At 32.8% G+C, this 12,301-nt stretch overlaps 1 protein-coding gene across 3 annotated transcripts in view; it reads left to right on the top strand.

The window, feature by feature from the left end:
- The window catches only part of LRRIQ1 (leucine rich repeats and IQ motif containing 1), a 101,571-nt gene that overhangs the window by 62,828 nt on the left and 26,442 nt on the right, over window positions 1-12,301 (top strand). The gene's annotated exons all lie outside the window — the stretch shown is intronic.

Below are 12,301 nucleotides of genomic sequence, written 5' to 3' on the forward strand. Positions count from 1 at the left end.
AAGTCAATAGTGTACTCAGAAAGTTGTCACCTCTAACTTTTTATCTTTTTCAAAGACATAGTGGTATGCTATTTGATCCATTCACAGTTTCACAAAGTAAAATTATAAATTATGCTGTATTATCATTCACTGTACGAGGATAAAAATTAGAACATATCAGAAACAGGTGTGAAATAAATCTGAGTGTATGTGAATTGCAATTCAGTCAATTAACTTAGCTGTATGGAAGCCTAGATTTGCCTCACATTCCTGAGTCCATGCTCAAATTTGTTTGGAAGCAATTCTTGGTGAATTCTGAAGAGGAAATTTTTTTGCACTATTATTTGCCTTAGATCCAAGTGTGAATTAGCTCGACTATGGAAAGTCTGTGTGTACTGCACCTGGATGAGCATTCACAGTATCTCATCTATGTCTCTGTGGCATATGCTTATAAAGGTCAGAATGCATCATATTGTGAGGAAACAGGATATACAGGCTGCCTATGAAAAAGTGAATGTCCAAGAACAGAAAAAATAGTAGGAATGTTCAAAACCATGTCAGAGATAAGCCTGATTACAAGTTCAGTACCCTAAAGTCAGTGTAGGTTTAGCCTAGCTTTCCAGCCACCAGTTTATTTGTTCCTGCCTGAAAACATTTCCCTTTGTTTTGAAAAGCCGATGTACACATTCTAAATATTACTGAGATTACTTTTTGAAATTATGGAGAGAAGGTACCAAGGCAGATTGGATATCAAAAAGCAAGTGTAGTGGTGGTGCTCTTAATTATCTTTCACTTCAAGGACCATTTTACTCTTCTAGCAAGCTAATAAACAGAAACTTTTTTTCACCACTCGTGACTGCTCACATGCATTCTGCTGAGCCTTCAAGAAGACAAGGAATACTATTCTGCTTGACCAGAATATAAATTTGTCCTCCTACCATGTGCATTGCTACTTCAGACATTATGCCCAGAAAATTCTAGGTTGTGAATTAGGAAGAGAGTGCAACAGAGAGCATTTGTTTATATGTATATGAGGTATCATCAGACAAAACTAGGAGTTTCTAAATTTAGAATTAGTAACACTTTGCACCTGCATAATAACTTCACAGAGTGGTGTTATCAGAGATGCCTTCTCTAGTTTCCCATTTCCCCTCTTACCTTTTAAGTGTTTCTTCCTCTTTTGCCTGCAATAGATCTATTTGGTTCTGTTCTGTCATTGGAGTTCTTTGTGTAGCAAGAAGGTGGAATGTTTTCACTCTGTATCCATAAATCTTGTGGTTGTTGTATTTTAAGTGGATAGAACCCAGACCTGTCCTTTGCATGATGGAAATAAACTTCCTCCATTCAAGTCCTTTTACTTTCACAGACTTGTAGTAGTCCTTGGGTAGAAAATTTGAATTCCAGACCTCCATCTTCTTCATAAACAACTAATTAAAAGGAAAAAAAAAAAGAAAAAAAAAAAAAAGCATATTCTATATATTTCTTCTTTATTTCTTTAAATTGGAAAATGGAGGGTAGAAGTCAATGTCAACAACAAAACAGCAAGTACACACGTGTTATCTGTTAAATAACAGAATCACTACTTTTGAAAGGGGATGCCCTAGGAAGTGAAACAATTAGAACAGTTTTAGATTTTCAAACTGGAACATATCATGGTAATGAATATTTAAGAAGAAATCTAGTTAAAATGTATGATGAATGTCTTTTGTCTTCATTATGGTTTCATGTGTGTAAGACCCCAAAGAAGACAAAAACTAATAAAAGCATAAGAGATATAAAAATAGTGCAAATAAATAAGGCTAATATCTGATGCTTTTGTTTTCCTGAGATTATCATTCTGTCATATTTTGCCTTCTTATTTTCTTGCTACAAAAGTTTTGATAACCTGATATGCAATATGCTGATAACAAATTTTGAAATATTGTGCATAACTATAATCCCATAGGATAATGCACACATCTCTAAGTTTACATGCATGTTGTAGGAAAATACATTTACAAAACTTGAGTTATTTATTCATAAGTATTCAAAATTTATTAATAATTTTTTATTAAATTTTGGATGAGTCATCATGCTTTACTCACTGATGTTAGGCAAGTCCTGACTGGGGACCATAATTTCACATTTGAATCAAAGCAAACAGAAGCTAGTCAGAAATAAATCCCTTTGTAATATACACACCATGCCAAAAACATGAGGAAATATTGCTCTCACAGACAAAAGTTTACCATTTAAAATACAAGCAGTATGTGAAGGCGCAAACCATGAACACATATTTCAATGCATTGCTTTATATGTATCTATGTGTGTCAATACATTTACATCCAGTTCATATGTCTGTATTCACACAAATATATAAGCATGAGTATAAGGTATAATAATTCAATACATGTAGCACTTACAACTTTTTATTTGTATATTTTGAAAAGGAAGTAAATTATGAACAATTAATCTCTGGTATAATTACTAGTATCAGCATGCATTTTGTGATCTTAACATTTTCTGTCAGATGCAGTTTCAGTTTCTTTGAAATTAATTTAATGCATGCGGTCATTGTATTATAGATACATTAAAACTATTAGTTAAATAAAAATATGCTTGAATCTTGATGCTTGAATTGTGATGTTAACTTGAGTAGGTTGTAAAGCAAGCCATAGAATATGCAAGTATAAATATGTATTTACTGTTTCTCATAACAAATTATACCCTGATCAAAAACCTGAAAACAGATGAAAGCCTGACTTGATGTACTCCTGATGATTGGCTGGACATTTCCTGGGACTGTGTATAGTACACTACTTTCTTTGGTGAGATAAGGTTATGCTTCCATCATGGTTGTTGAGTTTCATTTAGTGTCAGGTAGCTGACAAACAAAATATGCCTTCTTTAATGAATATTGCGGTTCAGTGAGTATTCTTGGAAATATTTTTGTGGCTTGAAGATGGTGAAATTTCAAAGATCTCAAAATTTTGGAAACTTTGTAAGGCACACAGATAATTGTCATAATTTCCTATTTTGCATCAAAGCATATTTTTTAGAAGGCTTTATGACTGCTTGTCCTCTTTTTGTCTGGAGGCTATTTCAGTTGTTAATTTAATGTAAAATAGTCTTGACTGTTTTGGGTAAAGTACATCAGGAACTGAAGGAAAAATCTATCCTTGACTCCTCTTGGGAAGTTCCAATTAGTCCTGGCTGAACATGTAGCAGAGCATCTCTGCCATCTGTGGGTCCATAATTACAGGATCTGTAATTTCATTTGCATAGAGGAAGGATACTTTTCTAGCCAACAGTGTGAATACTTAGTCCCAGTATAGCAGCTGAAAACTAAAGAATGAGCCCTAAGGCCAAGCACATTTTTTTTTTGCTACAAACTTTGCAAACAGTGTGTGTCTTTTTGGGTCCTCTTTAATCCAGTTTCCTCAATGGTTTTGGTGGATTGTCCAAATAATTTTTTCAGTGGAATGGGAAGCTGAATTCTAATCTGTAGAGCTAGTTGGAAGAATGCAGTAGCTCAGCTGAAAATCCATTCAAACTATCTAAGTATTATTTGACTATGATTCACTTTATTTCACAGAATTCCATAGACTGTGCTCTATTTAATTTTGAAGGTTAGGTGATTTATTGGCATATATGGTATATTTATTTTTAATCATATCCATATCCATTAGTGACACATCTATAACATACACTTCAAAGTGAAAACGGTGCAATGTGACTTCACCTAAAAATGTGAATATGATTTGTGCCTGGGAATTTAAGTATATTAAAAGTGCCCTGGGTTGTGTTGGCAAGATACGTTTGCTGTAGTTTGGGAACCTGTCGTTCTAATTGGAAGTACTGTATTTCCTGCCATTTTATGCTCATGGTGACCAAGAAAAATGTAATGGGTATAGTGTTAAGACCGATTTCAGCAAAACAAATTTGATAATTAATAGATTATGCTTTCTCAAGTGACTTTTAATTATGCCAATATTTATTTATTTCCGTTGAAATTGTCAGTAGAAATAACATTTATTTTTCAAGAATAAGAAGTAAAGTGAGCTTGTGACTTTATCATACAATTGGAAGATAAATATCAAGGAATCCACTTGGTCATCTCTTTTCCAGCCTTCTAATAGTTCCTAATTATGAAACTCCTTATAGCTTCAAGCGAAAGTTATTGCAAAACTTTCTTATAGATTATTATTACTAGTGATAATTGGAAGTGCAAATGTGACAAAGTTGGAATTTAAGGTTAGCTATTAGTTCTGTGAGTTCATTAAAATATTGTTGCACTTGATCAACATAGTTTCTTAGACTTTCCATATTATAAAATATTAATAAATTTTGAAAAAAACAATGTATGATATTTTGTGGAATTCATATTGATTCAAATCACTGATGCTTGACAAACCACATCTACATGACAGTTAAGAGAAGGTACTGAGGCTGGGATGCTAATATTCATCTTTATATGGGCTTTAAATATTTTGTTATTTTTTTAATTTAAGAGGCATTTAAAAGGACATTGAACTATAAGTGATAGTTTGTGTTAGTTGTTTTCATCTTTTAGAAATTAGCTAGTTTTAATGGAGAAATATTAATGGCGTCAGCTCCCAGGAATCACAGTGTTTGTAAACATGCATTTCTAAAGTAAGTTGTCTGTCATCTGTTGTCCAAAAGGATTAATAAACACATTTGAAATCTGGCCTTCCTGCAGTTCTACAAGTTGAATTGCCATGTTTACAGTAAAGTGTAACTATTACATATCTCCCAGGCTCTAAATTTGTATGCCACATTAGGGAAGCAGTTTGTAATCCATACAGCACTGACAAAAATGACAAAATAATGCATTTTCAGAGAATGTAAGATCTCTCCTGAAATGTAATGAAAATGTGTTACAGAAACTTGCAGTGCAGAAGGGGGTCTATCTTTTAAAATCATAATTCTATGGCTTTGTTTCTTATTATTTAGTTTGAGCTCGCACAACAGAACTCTTGCATTGAAATATTTTCTCATTTTAAGGAATTAATGGCTCTCCACCAGCCCTTCAACATGTAAAATGAGTAGGTTACTTGTGTCCAGTACATCCAAAAAGAGCCAGGATAAAATAAACATAAGGAGTTGGATATCTTGGAAAAAATCTGTCATGGGTTTGGGTTAATCATCTCCAGAAGAAATTCAACTTGATGCCTGAAATGTAAGACTTCTTGGAGAAAGCAGCAAAGCCTGAGGCAGTGTTGATCTGAAGGAGTGCTCTCCATGGGTCAGAGCTGCTCTGCTGGCAGAGTGCAAACCCAGTTCACAGCAGCGGTGCGCTGAAAACTTGTAAAGGACTGCAGGGGCCTTACAGTGCACGCACTCAGCTTTGGTTACATAGTTCTACTGGTCCAGTTTCTTATTATAAAATAAAACCGAAAAATAAAATCTGTGCCTCATTTTCTGGCCTCCTGTCTGTCAATGATAGTGTAGGGTTTTTTCTGTATTCATGGATTGAAGCAATCCTGAAATTATGTTTAAAAATAAATATGTAAAAAATAATTTGCGTGCATTTATGGAGTGCACTTCCGTGTCTGAGTATTTATAAATTATCTAGAAATACTAGATTTTTATTAATATTCTTTCTTTTCACATTCAAATGCCAAAAAAACCCAAAAACAACCAAAAAAACCCGAACTTCACCCCCTCAAAAACAAACAAGCAAATTAAAAAAACCCAAAAAACCTACCAAAAAAACCCTATTTGCCTGAAGTTCCTGGACAAGAGATACTTGCCATAGATACATACCACTATATTATGAGTTCTTATTGTGTTTCTAGTCGTCAGGGTTCCTGTATTCATATTTTCAAGGTTTCTGACCACATATTTCACCTGCCTGTGTACTTTGTCTTAGACTCTGCTATTTTGCAGACTGTTGTAATTTGTGGTGGCATAAGGATTTTATTAGTGCATCAATATGGATGCGGTCTCTAAGCTAGAGAGTATGTTTGTTTGTTCCAATAAACTTTCAAAACTAGGATTTTATATGATGTGTAGGTGGTTACCTGCACTTCCATAATTCTGTGATTCTGTGTGATACTAATTTGCTGGTTTTTATCAAAGTAAAAGGGATTGTGCACAAGGAAAAAAAATCTTATTATTCTTTTCTTGTAACTAGCAGTGATGACTTCAGTAGGAGAGAGATTTCACCCAAAATGTCATCACAGGTTGAGAACTACTTTTTCTCCTTCTTGAATAATGTGATATAATAGCTCAGATAATTTTATTTTCATCTCCTTCAATTTTTTCTTTTTTTTTTTTCTTTTCTTGATATCTTATGTCCAAAATCTTTTTAGTGTGATATCTGCATCTCAGCCAGTGTAAATATAAACAAGTTGATTCCACATTCAGATCTTCAGCTTTTAATACTGCATAAGGCAATCATTTTGGATGAATAGATCCCTGAGTACCGAAGCATTTCAAATCCTTTTTCATTTGACCATTCAGTGACCTGGTAACTATTTCCTGTCCCTAAGTAAGGTCATGACCCAGGTCTTAGAGTGCAAAAGACAGATAATTTTAGCAACAAGTTAAGTCCAAATGATTTGGGTTGGAGGGGTAAGGAAGAATAGGTTTGGCTAAGTTCGTTTAAATAAAGTGTTACAAAACTTGTATTTAGCATGTCCTGTTAAAAGTAATTATTGCATTTGTTGCAGTCTTGTTTGGATGCCTGGGGACTGTGGTCAATATTGGGGTAGTTTGTTTATTTGCTTTACTTTCACTGAACAATACCAAATGCATTTTTTTTGCACTTCAAAAAACAATTGCTAATGAAGAGGCCATTAAAAGTGCATATCAGATATATTTAAAGTGCTTTCCAAAATGTGTGTTTCAAGCACTAAAATCATATTATTATGCAAATGGCTTTTAAATATAGGGCATAGACTCTGTGCCTGTAAAAGTGCCACAAATGCTACATTGCACAAATGTTCCTCTTGAAAAGAATTTCCATTTGGTATGATGATATGAATAGGGAATATAAGATAGTCTTAAAAATATTTTATAGGTACAAATCTTGCTTCAGTTGGAATCCATACGTTCTAAATCACAATTAAAGGAATATTTCCTGTAGCTATAGATTTTAATAATTGCATTATTCTAAGCACTTTCAGAGATGAAGTAAAAGAAGGCCTTCACATCAGAGCTTTTAATCAATTTTGAAAATATTATTTATTAAAATTAGTTTTATAGACATTTCTTTTTTTCATATTCTGTAATGGGAACTGTAGTGTTATGGAGAATTACTATTATCAATGAGCTCAGAGATCGACAGCATTTCAAAGACACCATTTTCACAAGTTTAATACTAAAAACACATTTAAATATCTTTATGTTTTTATAACTAATAATGTTGATGTTCAGATACATTTTTTGAGCAAAATATTAAAACAACACTCTAAAATTAAAATAGAGGAATCTAAAATTTTATGCTGCTCAGTACTAACTCTTATAGCAAATTTCTCTAGCTTTTATTTCATGTAATCCAGAATTGAATACTTGGTAGAGCTACATAATTTTACAAGGAATTCCAAGTAACTCAAGTATTTTAATAAGAATGTACAATCATGCAATGATAACTGTGTAGCTTTTATGGTGTGTTATTTCTGTAATGTAAATTTTTCCTATTTCTTAACTTTGCAGTTCAATTCTTATCAAAACATGTTAACAATTTCTGGAAATTTGTAAATTTGTGCTAGTTTGATGTGTGCACTGCAGATATTTTACCTGGCATGTGAGTATAAAAAAGGTAGAAATACTGAATTCTGCAGTTATATATTTTTTCTCATATTGGTAATAAAGGCTGCATTTCAAGATAGTAATTTTGAATACTATTTCATTCACATAACATTCTAGAATTGCTCTCTCTTTGCAGGTTTATTGTCAGTTTCCCAATCCAACATGGATGTAACTTCATAAATTAGCCCATTTATAGAATGTTGTAGATAAACTAGCCCAGATAATGAGATAAAGAAATCTAAGTACCCAGACAAAATATCTTCACTTTCACAGTACATTGTGAATAACCACTATTTTAATTCAAAATAGTAGTTATTCGTAATGGTTCCTAAATGCTCACTGAGTACCAGGCTTGCTAAGACCCTGACTGTGGAAAGACATTTCTCTAAAACGTGCATGCTTTTTGTTTTCTGATAAGAAGCAAGCTCAGCAGTTTTCACTTTATGAAGAGACCAGTGATATCTCCTGTGAGAGATAGAATGTGACTTTTAAAAAGGAGGGATTTAAACTCTACTGTGTATTTTTAAGTTAAATTTACTGAGTATTTGCTTTAGTGCCTGATGTATATTTTGTAATTGAGAAATTAGCAGTAAATGTAAAAAGAAAGGAAGCTATGTGCCGGTACGCCTGAAAGTTCTGATTTAACCTACCAATGACCTGGCTTTGTTTGTTCAGATGACAGTTCTAAAAGTGTGCAGAGAATATTCCCTTTTAATACAGTTATTTGCCGCAAGCCGTGACCTCGCTGCCTGTCGGGGAGCAGGTCTGAATTGGCCCTTTCTCTGATATCGTGACATTGCTTCTGTTGCCTCGATTGTGACCTCTGATTGCATGATACCCCTGAGAGTTCAGTTTAATAAGCGTGACTCCTGACTCTTAGCCAGGTCTGCTTTCTTAGGTTTTGTCAGACTCTGCTTGTAGTCTGGCCTACATATGCTAAAACACTGCATAGGCTGTCATCATACCATGTGAGTTGTGTGCACTGTATTGGAAATTCTCTTTCTAACGTCTTTCATTTATTGCAAATGCAAATGTTTATAAAATCTTTCTTGGAATAAATTTTAGAAGTTATTTCTTTCACATTTGTGGCTGCTTGGGACTTTTGGGTTTTTTACCTTTGTACAGATAGTACTCTTTCACTAAATTACTAAGCATGCATGCTATCCATGCATCATACTGATTTCTTACTTCCTAATCTTATTTCCCCTATAAAAGTGTTGTATATTTTTGTGACTTCCCATACAGTGTATTTGTTCATTGTAGAAATATTAGGGGCAATCCCTTTTTCTCATTGTATAATTAGTACAGTCACACAAGACAGTATTGATGAGCACCCAGAGCACTGTAAGGTGCAGTGACCAGTCAGGTGAAAGCTGAAGAATCTGTTTGGAATCCAGGATAAGGTGAGTAGAACTAAGGCATTTTAAATGCAATTGAAAATAAGTTATGTTGGGTTTAGTGACTATTTTGCTACATCATTGCATTCTTTTCTCCTGTTTTCCTCCTTTTCTAGCCAGAATGCTGAAGAAGAGTCTGTTCTGAGACCTGGATGCCTTGAGGGTGATGATGCTATTCAGACATTTCTCCAGTTTTAGTACCCCTTGATGCATTTACTGAACGAGAATATGGAGAAGTTTAAAGATTGAAAGAAAGTCTCAAGAACTGTGATACAAGCTACTGAAAAGTTTATGTATTTACTTACATGCATTTTCTGTATTCTTACTGAAGATATGGACCCATTTTTCTAGCCTCTGTATCAGCACCCATAACTTAGTGCTTCTAAAAAAAATATTATTGTTTGAAAAGAGCAGAAAAATCTTGCTGAACAAAATAATCCTTTGGGCTTACTTTTGTAGTTATATTAAATTTTTTTGTAAATATTGTCATTTAATACTTTTTTTCTTCATGTGCTTTAAAGAATCCTGTTAACCTTTTCAATCAGTTTAATTTTTCTTAGAATTCTTGATTTTATATGAAATTTATATTAGGATCTTTCTTTTAAAACAAGTTTTATATAAGGCAGAAAGTGGGTATTTTCTTATTACACTCAAACTTGGCTAAGAAATTCTATTCCTTCTTCTTCATGACAGTTTACAGTGAAGTAAAATCAAGTGAAATCTCGGTTTGGCTTTTTTTTTTTTTTTTTTTTTTTTTTCTTTTTTTCTTTTTTTTTTCCCTTTCTTTTTTTTTGGTTGGTTTTTTTTTTTTTTTTTTGGTAGATGAATTCATGTAAGATTATGCAATTTCAATAACTCAATTTAGTCTCTAAGGTTTTAAAAATCACAGAATAGTCATCTGCTTCCTTCTTCTGGAGTAAATAATATAAGATTAGCTACTGAATTTCTTTAATCTTAAGTGAGAGTTTGCCTAACTAATTGAAATTTATGAGATTTCACTCCTTTCTGGATCAGACCTTAATGCTCTGTAAATTCCTGTGCTATTGGCAGGAGATTAGATCATAGCTGCAAACAAGCAAAGTTACAAGTGAACAACTGTTTTAACCTGTTGTTAGACAACTGGTAAAACAAATTACACTTTTAAATTAATTAGTTATGGCTGTCTTAAAAGCTGTTGCAAATATAAACAGAATGCATATGAGGCAACTTCACCTATTTGGAGTCATCATGGTATTTAGGTTGTTTTCTCCTTTTGAAACAAATTTTGTATGTATGTTTTTAGCAATAAATATTTAAAGTCAGTGAGTAGGAGAGTTATTTAGATGAAAAGTTTAAGAAAAAGAAACTAATTTAAACACACCTACAATAAGCATAAACTGTTTAAACTCAAGATTAGGGATAGTTAAATTATGTTCAGAAATAGAACTGGGGGGTTTGTGTTCATCTTCCCACTAAAAAATAATTTGAATAAAGATCTAAACAAAATTCTGTAAAAGAACAGGAGGAGTCAGGGCTAATTTATTCCTTTTTCAACTGATTTCTTCATTCAGTAGGTAAATAATTCAAACTTTCTCTGCATGGATAGAGAAAACTTGTGCCATTGTGACTATAACTGATCCAAAATCAATGTAATTAAGTCAGTTCCGTACCTGGGGATACACTTGAATTTGTATGTTGATTTCTCTATAATTATATACAGTGTTTTGATTCCTGTTAGTTTTCAGGTGTTTACCAGCTGGAAATCTCAGTGTAATTAATGAAGAAATCTATACAAATGCTAAGTTCTTTGTGACATATATATTGAGAATTAACCTGGGGCAACTCATAAGCAAATTGTGGTTTTCTTTTGCTTTTTTTTGCCTGACCTTCTTAACAAATGGAAGGTTGATTTTTTTTAATGGATCTACAAGACCCTGGAATTTCACATTGTTTATTGTCTTCCATGATGTATCAACCAATTAAATATAACTCAATAAAAAAATTAGTACTTTTATGTCTGTGTTTATTTACAGACACTCATAAGTTTAGTATTTATGGTTGTTTTTCAGCTGGATATAAATATATAAGAATACACACAATTAGGGATTAACTAATTTTAGATGTAGAGTCTTAACAAAAAGTATCTGAGACTTTTTTCCATTTAATTCAATGAGCATTAAATCAAGTCTTGTTTACACAATGTTTGGCATAATGATAGGCCTGATCTTCAGTGTTACCTCTTGGTTTTGCTATGAAGTAAATTAAACAGCAGCTTTGCACTCAGTGTAGACTTTATGTGTGTATTTGACAATGGAGAATAGTTCTGCTGCTTCACATTACTGTGCTGACAGAGCTGTGAATTGTTGCACAGTATGTTCATCAAATACCAATAGGTATTTCAAGTCAACATCAGAAATTAAGCCAGAAACTGCATGGTGGTTGGGCACATCATATGCATTGATGAGTTCTTAAAACAAGTTCTTCTATTATTCAGATAACTTTCTAGAAAAAATGTGTATTCTTAAGAATAAGCATAATAAAGACTTTTTTTAAATAAAAATTCTGAAGCTGTGGTGCAAAATTACATTTTAATTTTTCATAAAAAGTATGAGATAATTATTAATGTGATGTAAGTCAGCTTTACTGACTAAATTCATGCTGTTCCTGAGTAATGATGGTTTTTTGTTGCTTGTAATACTTAGCATATGTATCTTCTTGTCACATATAAGCCTACAATTTTTATTTTTACAAAAGTTTTGTTGGGTTTGAATTTTTCAGTCCCTTTCTTGTACTTTTAAGTTCTTCACTACAAACAAAACCTACCTTAATGGTTGTCACACTCAATAAAATTGATTGTGTTGTGTAGAGTTTGCCCTCTTTATAGTGAACAACATAGTAGTTAGACCTCCTGCACTCCTACAAAATGTTTCTTTGTACTTGTTATTTTGAGAATTCCTTTGGAGGATCTTATGTCTTAAATAATTTTACTTGGTTTATTGAATTTAGAGAAAGATATTCCTCTGGTTTGAACTACATATAAACTGATATCTCTCCTTGCTTGGAAACACAGTTTCATCACTGCACAACTAAACACTTCTGTTAAAGTTCATGATTGCTTCGGTTATTTCTTTTTAAGAAGTGGGAATGGATAGAAATAAAATCTATCAAAATATTCTATAAAAAATGGGGTT

This window comes from Erithacus rubecula (genome assembly GCF_903797595.1).
Source record: "Erithacus rubecula genome assembly, chromosome: 4".
NCBI lineage: Eukaryota > Metazoa > Chordata > Aves > Passeriformes > Muscicapidae > Erithacus > Erithacus rubecula.